The following is a 13889-nucleotide window of genomic DNA, read 5'->3' as shown; positions in this document are numbered from 1 at the left end:
CTTACATTATAGTTGTAGTGCACATTTTTATCATCTAAAAATAATTTTCAGATACACACTGTATTTAAACGTAGATCAGAATATGAAAACATTTCTAATAATTTACGAGTTAAAACAACAAACAACTCAAAATAAAAGATGTAACGCCCATTTTCTAACGTTAATGTGTAGATGAAACATATACAGTGCTAAATCTTGCACATGCAAAAGTATCTTTTAAAAGGCTGTGATATAGTTCTGACAATTATTTGCAAAGTAACATGTTTTTAGATGTCACTTTTCTTTACTATTTGGCTGCATTTCAAAAGCTTAAACTCAATAGGTCCAAGAATCGCCAGTCAGGCGATAGCCATGGCCTATTTCTCCATAACAGTTGATATCACCATAATTTATCAAACCCTCCAAGACTCCTCATTCAATGACTTCTTTCACAATCTCACTATTATTAAGGGTAATATTTGCTAAGCAATACCATACGACACATTACGGCACCATAAAACCCATTATAACTTAGTAAATATGGCATATTCATTGGTTTGGCTCTTCTATCTTCAACTAACTGGTCTCCCTTCTCTAATGGGATTCTACATTACCCAATAGTGTCATCCCTCGTAGGATTAAAATGACATGGATAAGGAGCCAAATTTGATTGTGTGATGTCTTAAAGATATGAAACATCCACATTTCAAGCATCTTTGTATATATGGAACATTGAAACTGGGGGGTTCACGCGTGATGTCAGGGGCGTGCACGTTTGCTCAACTTGCTTTGTGCATCCCGCCAGCATTTCTTTAATGTAGCGCTTCAAAACGGCACAACACACCTCCCAAAGCACCCTAACCTGCGAGGGAACGCTTCGGCATGCCTCCGAATGACAGGAAGAGCTCCGCACCCGAACTCTGCTGTTGCAGCCACAAAACACCCATGCTGCCGGAGGAGAGTGAAGAAGGTGGCGAGGCAGCCTTCACAAAAAAATACCTTAGAGGTATGTTTAAAGATATGCAGGAGGCATTCCATGCAGCACTGGATAAGGCATTGGGGGAGTTAAAATCTGAAATATCCTCACTAGCAAAACGGACCACAGAGCTGGAAAACAAAATGGATGCCACCCTGCAAAATCAAGTAAATACGGATGATTAAGTTATGAAGCTCAATGAGGAGGTAAGAGCCATTTGAAATAATATGGACAATATGGATAATAGGCAGAATTTGCAGATTCGGAATGTTGCAAAGACAGAGGCAATGCAGCCTTAAAAGACTGTTCCTATCAATTGATCCCCTATTGCAAAATAAGGAATTACAGATGGACAGAGCCCACCGAGCACTGGTTCCCAGGTTTGAAGACCCTAAGAGGAACAGGGACATACAGTAGTGCTAAGACTGCACCATTATATGACCAAAGAAAAAATAATAAAGGGGTGCAAAAACAGGAACTACATTGAATTCGAAAACTCTTCCATTAAGATCTTTCAAGGCCATTCAGATTGACTACTGCAAGAAGGAGAGGGCTAAGACCAGTGACGGCGTTCCTGCAGGAAAATGGGATACGTTACAGATGGGCCTTCCGGTTTTGCCCAATTGATGGCAGCAGGGAGGGGGGGGGGAACAAGCCTTGCTTCGTTATCCAGAGGAAGCAGAAGCTAAGGATCTACACTGGACCCGGATCCGTTCCTGCGTCCTGCAGGCCAATAGGAAGCTGTGACGTCATCAGGTTTGGCTTCCTATTGGCCCATGTGATGCGGGAGCATTAAACTTTAAATCCCAACTATTTATTTATAAAATGTTTTACCAGAGAGTAATACATTGAGAGTACTGCTTGGTTTCAAGTATGTCCTGGGCTTCGAGTTATAACAATACATGGTTATATTAAATGATCAGGGTTATAGTCAATTCACAGACATTTCATCGACAGAGTTGGAAAATTGGGTACAGGGGGTAAAAGGGCTGGTGAGTTTCAGATTGAAATAGAGCAGCTTTAACATCACCAAACATCAGCAAATGGCTCACCCCCTTATGCTGCCCTTCAGCTGTGCCAAAGGCTCTCCGCCTTTGGGGCGATGCAGATGTACACTAAAGGGGTTCAGATTGAATGCAACTGTGGATTCAAAGTAAAAGCATAGTACGCTTGTTCTGTGCAGAGGGGAGCAGCTCTTGTGGAACCCCATCAGGTGTACACCTTTGGGGCAACACAGATGTACACAGCTCAGCCAGAGCGGCTACCAGCACCCTCTATGGAGGTATCTCCAGAAGCAGGGGGTCCCTGGAGCTGAAATTAATAGGGTTCAGCTACGAAAACCCCCTGCTTCAAACCTGTATTGAAATGAAAAAAGTTACAACTTCATGAATTGCTCCTTTAAAGTAAATTTTTATTTTTTTATAGTGGAACAAAATGAAATAAAGCAGAAACACAACGATCCTGACAGACAAGCAGGAAGCACTACATAGTATTTAAATACAGCATAAAAAGCTTTTTCCGCGGATGGCACATTTAAGCACATTTTGACAGTATTGGCACTTGACTGATTGGTATCATAAAACTGTTTTACTTTGTCCTTTGTGTGATTTTCTAGAGTGCTTAATAGATGGCAATTATTTATCTAGTATATCCTACAATACTGTAGGTACAAGCGATATGCAAACTATACATTGCTAATGTAATTGACTAAGCCTGTGAATCTGGAGGATTCACATTATAGACATGATAGTTCAATCTCTATGCTCACTGAACCTTGATTTTCAACATAACAACAAATGTGCCACTTACAACTTTGCTATCAGCATCTATCCACTAAGAACTGATTGCAGAACATCAACTAATTTCACAGAGGTCTCTGAAAACTTTTGTTCTCAGTTTAAATGATATTTTAATCCTGTGATTTTACAGATCAATGGCTCCTTGTCTCAGAATTAACCTATTGAGCCAGCAATCGCTCAAATAACAATAATTTCAGATGTGAATTCACCCAGTAAAAACTGTACTAGCTCTTACCTAGGAAAATTCTGCCTAAATAAGCAATTTCCTATACACTAATGAGTTTGAATTGGACCTGTACAAATCAATAGAACCTAACCGATTCCAAAGTGCAAAAAGGATTATTTATCAAAGCCTTCATGCTGCAAAACTTGGGTAACATGAACACAAAATAAAGATCAAATAAAACCAAATCCCACTGCTTTCAATGCTTAGCTTAATAATAATAATAAATAAACCCCAGCCTCATCACATATTCGTGGAAATTTGTTTGGATAAAGATAATAAAAATATCACTTGTGAGCACATTCAATTCTCAGACAGGTCTGCAACCCAACTTTTCACCATGATCTCTTCGCATACAATGCTTCCACAGCAGCCAGGGACAGCTTGATGGCAGTACCATCAGTGTCTCTGCACCGAGCCCCGCGGATACAGAGGCCCTGTGCTATTCTCCACAATTAAACTGATTGCTGGAGGAGAGCGCGGAGTCTCTGTAACTGTCTCTTATCTTGTCTGGTGGCATCTCCTCCAGCGTATCTTTGTCATAGTGACTGGCTTTGCAATACGAAGCTGGGTTAGGTTTCAACCCCATATTAAATAAGGGGGTAAATTTTTTTTTACAAAAACCCTCCAACATACAGCAAATAAAAATATCACTGGTGAGCATTCACAAGTCTCAGACAGATCTGTAACCCTGCCTTTCCCCATTATCTCCTTGTATACAGTGCTTCCATTGCACCAGGGATTCTGGGAAAGGACATGCAAATGAGCACACAGTGTCACCTTTTGCTTCAAATCCGCTTTAACATGCATCCCCATAAAAGATTGTAATAAGTGTCCAATCCAATACGTAAAGTATAAGGTCTGTTTCAGCCTGATCTCTCTGGTATGTCAGATCAGCGGTCGATGCATGGTTGATTCTCTCCTCCCGCAGGGGGTACTAGCCAGAGTATCATCGTAAGGAAGCACCCTCCGCCCAGTTCCTTGAGTCTTAGGATGATGATGTCCCTCTCCAATCAGCCGTGTCTCTCTGCTCAGCCAAGCCTGCCCACTTGCTCTATGCTTTTCGAGGGTGGACCTCCCACTTCCTCAGGAGTGTAATGCAGATCATTATACCTTATCTTTGTTTTTGCAACAAGAAACAGCTTATAGACATATACTGATTAGTGTTTAAACCAGTCACAATAGATCCCTCCATGATCTAATTACCCCAGCTTTCTAGGTCCCCTGGTTTTCCCCGTTCCCGCTCACCTCCGCTAGAGAGGGGTGAACTTACAGGTTTCGGCAGCGTCAGGCAGGCGACTTGATCGCCGGAGACTCCCGGCGGCTCCCTTTGCAGGACGCCGCCATCTTGATTATGGTCGCGCATGTGCAGTGCAGTCGCGCATGTGCAGTCGCGCATACACAGAGAGTAGCTGCAGGGCAAACCGGAGAGTGAAGGGCTCCACGGGGAGCTACAGTTCCCAGCAGCCCCTGGGGCTGTATATCAAATGCCACGTGGCAGCTAATTACGCGGCCTGGTTCCTCTGCTCAGGAGATTGATACATTTGGCCCCAGTCGGAGCTGGGACACCAGTAGGGTAGGTTGTATATGTGCAGGTATCTGTGGCACCTGCACTAGGCCAGAGACCTCCTGTTAGGCCCCGACTCCCCTCAGCTTGTGGTTGCTGCAGGGACTGGCCCATAGATAGGGACACTGCCCCTGTAGTCCAGAATGAGGTACACAGCCAGGACGCGGCTGCAACCTGGCCTCAGGTGTTCTGGGACCAGACACCTGCAACCAAGAGACATTGTATACAGTGGTACACTCCCTGCGGGACCCACACAACATGGAGGCGGAGGCTTCGTGGTTCATCACTTCGGATCCGTGAATCCCATCTTCATCTGCGCACCCGGGTGTGGACACCCCCAGCAGATACCCAATGCATCACATGCACAACTCAAGACTTTAGTGGGGCAGCGCTGTCTCAGTCATTTGGGTGGATTGGCTCTTGGGGGATACTGGGACGGTCCGGTGCCCGGAGCACCTCATTACATTGGGGTAAACCCCACAGGGGTGTGGACACGTTGTTGAGGAGACAAAGTGATAGGGTTTTGGCCCTGCGAGGTATGTGAGTGTGTATCGTATTCTTATTATTGGTTCAATAAGGTGTATAGTAAAACCGTTATGCTTTACACGTCTGTATTCTTTATTGTCACCGCACCACAATGTAAGGAATCTGCTCCTGGCTTTGATTCTAGCCTGCAGATCTCTGCAGTTTGCAAAGCCTCCCTCTGGCAATCAATGGCACATGTGCTGCCTCTCATTGCAACTTCAGCCCTGTGCTCCGTCATTAGAGGAATGCTCACACACCTCTCTCCTGTGATTGGCTCGCTGCCCTATATATGCTGGGCTCTGGCACTGATTCAGTGCCGAGCATAATCCTTCTCTGGCTGTTATTATGTTCTGCCACAAGCCTCCTGGCTTGCTTCGTTTGTTTACTAACTTCTCTAGTTCTCATTATTAGTTCCTGAGTATCCTGAGACTTGCTGCTACTCTCCACGCAGAGGTCTGTGTTCCTGAGGCCTGCTGCTACTCTCCACGCAGAGGCCTGTTTTGGACTCCTGTGCTGAAGCGGTTTTTTCCCCGGCGCTGCCCCGCGGTGTTCTTCGGCCAGCCTGCTGTCTCCTCCTACAGACACCGGCGTCATGGGCCGAGGTCACTCCCGCGCTCACGCTCCTACGCTGAAGCGGAGAGCTCCTGTCTACCCGTTGCCGAACTCCTGCCTGAATAACGACGATGCTGCCTTCTCCGATCCTGACCCTGGCTTCTCCTCAGACTACGCTGCCTTCTCCAGTCCGGACCCCGGCTTGTTTGACCACGAACTTCGCACTCCGGATCCGAGGCCTAAGGTCGGTGATTATGCAACCCCACCTCAGCCTCGCGGTCCGGCCCTGGTTTGTGGCGAGCACAACTGTGACACACACACACTGTAGCTACACATCTCCCAGGGGGTGGGGGAAAGTGCGCTACATATATATGCCCTATGTTGTTCTTTTCTCTCCCATGGTGACCCATCCTACGCTCCCCTGCATTCTGTGGATGATCTAATAAGTGACTGGTTACTGAACTCTGTCTCAAATAAGACTTTGTTTAGCGTGGGAAGATATATCAGCATCTACATCTGCTGCCCCCAGTGAAACGCTGCTAAGCGGAAAACACTTTGATTTGGAATTAAAATCATCCAAAGGAATGAAACTGTATTTTCAAGATTTCTCTGAAGATTTGCATAATATATTGTCGCCCCCCACTCCCTCCAGAAATACATGGGATAAACAAAATTTGATCTGCGGAAACACTGTATTTTTCAATTCATTGGACTTACAAACTTTCTGATTGAAATTCTCTGGAGTGGAGAATTGACATTTCATCTTGGATAAATAATTTTAACTTCATCATTCATTTGATTAATCATCACTTGGAGTCAGGATTTTAGTTTTGTTACAAGTATAAGTTTGTGAATTTGCACCATCTAGCCCTGTGATATTTTTATTATATGAACCTATTGTCATGAAATTTGAGTACGTATATTTAGAGGAAGCGCTTTTATTCCCTTTTTTTGTATCTACTGTAGCAGTTTTGGATTGGTAGTCCATTAGAAGCAGCTGTGCCTCTAATATTAACCCCATCCTTGGCATCATCCCATTGCTCAACTTCATTTTCCTGACCACACTTTTTACACAGTTAGCTGTTTCATTGTGAAACTTTAATCACGTTCACCTATATATTTGTTTTAGCGCTGATTCACTTTTCGTTGTGTGTGTGTGTGTGTGTGTGTGTATGTATGTATGTATGTATGTATGTATATATATATATATATATATATATATATATAGAGAGAGAGAGAGAGAGAGAGAGAGATATTATTTTTGCATTTGCAACATGAGAAATCTGCATTAGACTCTCCATTCTCATTGAAATTGCATATAGATTATAATAGTACATTAATAGATACCTTGCATATCCATCTGTGCACAGATCTTTATACACGTATACAAATATGGCCTTCCACACCATTCTTCACAGTATTTTATTATGAAGCACAGGTGAAACCTGTTTTTCACCATTATCTCTTATCATGCAGTGCTTTCACTACAGCCAGGGATTCTGGGAAATGACATGCACATGAGCACACAGTGTCACCTTTTACGTAATGTTAATTTTAACATGGACCACTATAAGCTTATGCCTACCACATTACACACCTTTCGGCATAGCCTGGGTTAAAGTGCATAGCTAGTAAAGAATACACTTTCAACACACTGAATAAAACACTTTCTCTATAGTAAAAATAAACAGGGGTAACCAAGGTGAACATTTTCCCCACTAAGGTGGTCTCTCTATAGCCTCTAATCAATTTGTTGTGAAGCCATCTTCTCCTTTCCCAGGCATATGTGAAATGGAATTTCATGGAGCAGACATGCTTAGTAAGAGTAAGCGGCTTGACAGCATATTGAATAGGCCAGGAGCCTGTGTTTGACTGTGGTTGGCACCAGCTTGAATTATTAGAGGGACCCAATAATGTTTATATTCAGTAACTATTTTGTAATAGGATGAAGCTTACATTACTGCAAGTGTTTAGATTAACTCACTCTTTCTTTTTATTGCAGTGAGTTCGGTTTTGTGGGTAGGGTAATCATATGGAATTCTGCTTTGAATCATTTCAATCCTAAGAACACCATTAGTCATGAAAATCTCATTTTGGCCACATTGGTTTTTTTTTCTAGTAGGCGCAATACCTGGTGATCAAATATCCTAACCTAGTGTTCTTGTCACATTTTTTACCTGGCTCTGTTTTTCCCCAGCTGTCAGCTGTTTACTGCAGTATGAATTGACAGGCCAGGAGGTGATGAAAAAAGCATTTTGTTGTTGAACAGAGTTGCCCGAGGTGCTTGTCACCTTCTTTGGTTTATGCCAAACATCCTTTTCTAAAGCTTTATAGAAGCCATACCCTTAATTGTCAAACAAACCTTCGGGCATGAAAACAGCCTTCTATTAGGCAGTGGGTTAGATCTAGCTGGGTATTTACAAAATGACAGGTAGAACCACTGACATAACATAACAAACCTTTCACAGTGGCTATATACTCTGTATCTCCATGTGAAGTTGGAATAATTTAGACCTTTACTTCTATTTCCAGTCTAACAATGAAGAAATTTGCAATCATATCGCTGGTTCACAGCAGGTTTCCACTGGAGAGGAAACCTCAACAGAAGTGGCAAATCTTGACGCCAATTAAAATTGTCCCTTTCTATTCCTTGCTTTAGTTGTATGCTACGGAAAAAGTAAAAATTGTTTTGCTTGTGCCATTCACGTTGACTCAGTATGTGATGGTTAACCGCAACACTGCCTAATGTGCTTTTCACATAAAATACACTATAACACATTTATTTATGTCACCAATAAACAAAACTTTAAAATAATGAAGAGTTAGATGTAAAGTTTAATGTTACCAGATTGTTTTAATTCTTACATTATAGTTGTAGTGCACATTTTTATCATCTAAAAATAATTTTCAGATACACACTGTATTTAAACGTAGATCAGAATATGAAAACATTTCTAATAATTTACGAGTTAAAACAACAAACAACTCAAAATAAAAGATGTAACGCCCATTTTCTAACGTTAATGTGTAGATGAAACATATACAGTGCTAAATCTTGCACATGCAAAAGTATCTTTTAAAAGGCTGTGATATAGTTCTGACAATTATTTGCAAAGTAACATGTTTTTAGATGTCACTTTTCTTTACTATTTGGCTGCATTTCAAAAGCTTAAACTCAATAGGTCCAAGAATCGCCAGTCAGGCGATAGCCATGGCCTATTTCTCCATAACAGTTGATATCACCATAATTTATCAAACCCTCCAAGACTCCTCATTCAATGACTTCTTTCACAATCTCACTATTATTAAGGGTAATATTTGCTAAGCAATACCATACGACACATTACGGCACCATAAAACCCATTATAACTTAGTAAATATGGCATATTCATTGGTTTGGCTCTTCTATCTTCAACTAACTGGTCTCCCTTCTCTAATGGGATTCTACATTACCCAATAGTGTCATCCCTCGTAGGATTAAAATGACATGGATAAGGAGCCAAATTTGATTGTGTGATGTCTTAAAGATATGAAACATCCACATTTCAAGCATCTTTGTATATATGGAACATTGAAACTGGGGGGTTCACGCGTGATGTCAGGGGCGTGCACGTTTGCTCAACTTGCTTTGTGCATCCCGCCAGCATTTCTTTAATGTAGCGCTTCAAAACGGCACAACACACCTCCCAAAGCACCCTAACCTGCGAGGGAACGCTTCGGCATGCCTCCGAATGACAGGAAGAGCTCCGCACCCGAACTCTGCTGTTGCAGCCACAAAACACCCATGCTGCCGGAGGAGAGTGAAGAAGGTGGCGAGGCAGCCTTCACAAAAAAATACCTTAGAGGTATGTTTAAAGATATGCAGGAGGCATTCCATGCAGCACTGGATAAGGCATTGGGGGAGTTAAAATCTGAAATATCCTCACTAGCAAAACGGACCACAGAGCTGGAAAACAAAATGGATGCCACCCTGCAAAATCAAGTAAATACGGATGATTAAGTTATGAAGCTCAATGAGGAGGTAAGAGCCATTTGAAATAATATGGACAATATGGATAATAGGCAGAATTTGCAGATTCGGAATGTTGCAAAGACAGAGGCAATGCAGCCTTAAAAGACTGTTCCTATCAATTGATCCCCTATTGCAAAATAAGGAATTACAGATGGACAGAGCCCACCGAGCACTGGTTCCCAGGTTTGAAGACCCTAAGAGGAACAGGGACATACAGTAGTGCTAAGACTGCACCATTATATGACCAAAGAAAAAATAATAAAGGGGTGCAAAAACAGGAACTACATTGAATTCGAAAACTCTTCCATTAAGATCTTTCAAGGCCATTCAGATTGACTACTGCAAGAAGGAGAGGGCTAAGACCAGTGACGGCGTTCCTGCAGGAAAATGGGATACGTTACAGATGGGCCTTCCGGTTTTGCCCAATTGATGGCAGCAGGGAGGGGGGGGGGAACAAGCCTTGCTTCGTTATCCAGAGGAAGCAGAAGCTAAGGATCTACACTGGACCCGGATCCGAAAAGTAGACTGGGACAACAGAGATGGACCCATGATGAAAGACCATAGAGAAAGAGGCCAGTTTCCAACCCTCCAGCTGATGTAAATAAAAATGGAGTGGGCACCACTTTTGTTTCAATCAGGCCGAACGCTAATCCCCTAGAAAAAGTTAATTTTTGCCATGGAGTTCTCGTCGCATTCAATAAGAATTATGTATGCCAAAATACTGGAACTAAAAACAACATATGCAAGCGTTTTTTATGATAAAAGTGGTCTGTTAGTGAGATATGATTATTTTAACATTTTCATGAGCGGGGAAAATCTAATATTGTTGAGTTATGTGAACTTGTACTAAATGTTTGCACATCTCTAATGCTGGGGCCCATTCCAGTAGGAAGGAGTTATAGGGCTTCAAAAGCAGGGTGCGCAAACTTTTTCGTCTGCGCCCTTCTGCCTGCTCGCCACCCCCCTTTACCTTGTCTCCGGCATTTCTGATGTCACAACGTCATGGGACGTCGCATTGCCATGGCGACGCATCACCAGAAGCCACCGGAGACAACGTAAGGGATGTTACAAAGGCCTCGCATGCACCCCGGCATTTAATTTAAATACTTTGGGGAAGAGTGTGGGGCCTCTGTAAACGCTGCCCCCACCCCCTGAAAATGTTGCGCATTCCTGTTCTAGAGCACTACATTTGCTTACTACTGTAGCTTAGTCTAACAGTTTCCCCTATTTTCAATTTTTTAAATATATTACCCTTAATACTGGCATCTCAGATCTGATTTAAACTAATATAATAATCCCACGATTCCATGCTATGTTGAGACATCTTTTGTTTTTATTCAAAAAGGGGGGAAAAAACATGTTATTTCGGTTTAAATAATAGTCTTACATAGACCTTTTCTCTTGCACTATAATGTTCATCTGAGATTATCCCACTGTATATCCTGCTGAACTTCTCATGTCATTTTCTAAAAGAAGATGAGGTCTTTCTACTCATTCTTTCTCCCGCAGGAAGGGTGGGATACCTTTTTGTCTTTTAAGGCAGGCAATTTGTCCTTTGCTGTCAAGCTTAGATGATGATTGGTGAGATGTCAGGAATGATAAGCGTAAAGAGTGGTATGTTCACCAGGGAGAAGCATCCCTGAGTCTGTTAAAAGTACCATTTATAAGAGATTACACACACATACAAATAGAAGCAATGTCTGCCAAGTTTAAAGAAAGCATTATACAGTAAATAGGGGATGGCACATTGACATTTTTGAACCCCATAGTGGCTACCTGCTTTTCATGATGCATATTTACAGGGAGTATCCCCCCCCCCCCTATTTGCAGCATAATTGATGCTGTACAAAGTAGATACATACACAATCCCTGCAAACTCTGAACCCAACACATCATATATATTTGTGTCAAAAGGTGTGCTATTGGGTGTGACCAAATATATTTTTGTTTTTTGGTGTGTACAAAGTACATGATACACAAAAAATAAATCAATATTTTCAAAGCATTACAATGAATACAATTATTATTATGTATAAAGGGCTCCAACGAGCTTTAAATTACACCTCAGATGCATTCATACAGTTAAAGGGGCCATCCCTCCTAGAACCAAATACAGTACTAATCACAATTACATGTTTAAGAGATATCATCAGGGTGATGGATCTCTTGTTCTACCCAAATCTGACACCTATTTTAACATAATTTTAAGTTAGTTTGTAAACACTGAGCGGAGTCTTAGTTTGATTTCCACTCGATACTTTTTTGTGCCTGATGTCAGTGTGTTCAGGAAGAGTTTGCATACCAAAATCCCATTCCCTTTCCCCGTACTGGCTCTTTGATAAGGACAGGGTGAGATAATCAAGAAAACACTTGATTGACAAACACTTTCACATCCCCCCCCCCCAAAAAATGAACATGTAATTAATCCCCCCCCCCAACAAAATATATTGTTCAAACACTCTGAACTCCAAAATATATTTGGTGCGGTCCTCACCGATTTCCCCTGCAACTCTGTATCCATCCCTAATCAATGGGGCCAACTTCAGCACAAAGAAAAAGACCATAACAGGAAAATGTTTACATTTTTGACACATTTTTATATACAAAAGAGCACCTACATAAAATATAATAAACCAGCACGTGTGCGCCCGCCATCTAGGCCCTTCTGGCGATATAATTCAGGAACATGGCAGATGGTGTCGACCCAGGAGCACCTTGCCACAAGTGCCGTGCAGTGAATTCCCATATCCACGAGGTCCCACCAAACACTTCCATGTTAGATCAAATGTATTGATGTCAGGAGATGTTGTATGGTAACCTCTATGCATTTCACATTATAACGCTTCATCAGGGGCTTAGCATGTGTAGCAGTGGTAGTTGCAGAATATATGCACAATACAAAGATCCCACCCCCTTCAACAGTTAACGTTTTTCGTTAACGGCATTCCAGCCATCTCTCAAGGCGTCCCCCTAAGGCCGCGTCCATACTCCCCGCGACCGCGTGCCATCAAAAGGCCGTACCTCTATGAGGCAGGCCATAGAGCAACCGGGTGCGCAATTCCCAGCCAGACAAATTTTTTTGATTTGGCCGCACGACGGCCGGGTCATGTGAGCAGTTCAGCAAATGAGGACGAACCGTTCACATGACATCACAGCCATGCCTCTCCGTCGCTGTGGCTCACAGGCCATAAATCGCTCAGCTGACAGGCGTGCGTTACGCCTACTATATCCGCGGCCTAAGAAGTGTGACTCTGCCGGATCTGTAAGCACGACTGTATGTAAGTTCCCGCCTTTTAAAGATCTCAGGAGCTAATTACCTACAGCCTAGCAGCTAAGGTGTGGTCTGCTGCCACACAGTGAGGAAGTTAACTCTTCACTCCCTCAATATATATATATATTCATGTAGAGGTATCAGTACCGTGTTAGCCGAGCTTCAATAATCAAAAAATAAATAGATGATACCGTTCTGTGGCTAACTAAATGCTTTTATTTGTGCGAGCTTTCGAGATACACTGATCTCTTTTTCCGGCGATGTTACAATGAATGAAGCAAGCAAAAGCTATACTACTGTATAAACAGTGTCTATTGGAATGTTATCTGTGCTTGTCCTTCCCCCGTTGTGGATGTGTTTTAAGGCTAGAGGTGTCAAAAGGTTCCTGAAAGCAAGTGATGTAAGAGTATGTGTGTGTATCTGTGTGAATATAAATGAATGGAGAGCCCACAGTACATACAGTGCTATACAAAAGGGGTGTGTGGAGTGGGAGTGGATATAAATGGTGTGGGTAGGTGTGTAAATGTGAGAGATTGTAGCACAACTAAAAGTGTGTGTGTATACCGCAAACCTACAGACAGAGCCAGCTATTTGAGGGACAACAGCTTCCACCCAACACACACCAAACATGCAACCATCTACAGTCAAGCCATACGCTACAACCGGATATGCTCCGACACAGCAGACAGAGACCAGCGGATTAAAGCCTTGAGATCAGATTTTATAAACCGTGGATATAACCACAGAATTGTAGACCAGCAAATTCACAAAGCCACCAGAATAACAAGAAGTGATCTCCTTGAATACAAACAGAAGGAGACAAGCGACAGGGTACCTTTGGTGGTCACATATAACCCACACCTATGAGCCCTACCCAAGATCGCCAGGAAACTACAACCCATCCTCCAGGAAGATACAAGACTGCAACAGGTCTTCCCTGAAGCACCCTTATTATCATACAGACAACCCTATAATCTCAAGATTA

The 13889-nt window shown here is 42.5% G+C and overlaps 1 protein-coding gene across 5 annotated transcripts in view; it reads right to left on the bottom strand.

Annotated features, from left to right (window-relative positions):
• The window catches only part of TPK1 (thiamin pyrophosphokinase 1), a 519153-nt gene that overhangs the window by 160649 nt on the left and 344615 nt on the right, over window positions 1-13889 (bottom strand). The window lies entirely within an intron of this gene.

Source organism: Ascaphus truei, chromosome 2, assembly GCF_040206685.1.
Source record: "Ascaphus truei isolate aAscTru1 chromosome 2, aAscTru1.hap1, whole genome shotgun sequence".
Classification (NCBI taxonomy): domain Eukaryota; kingdom Metazoa; phylum Chordata; class Amphibia; order Anura; family Ascaphidae; genus Ascaphus; species Ascaphus truei.
Note: the sequence above shows the minus strand (reverse complement) of the source record. Positions and strands in the feature narration are given on the sequence as shown.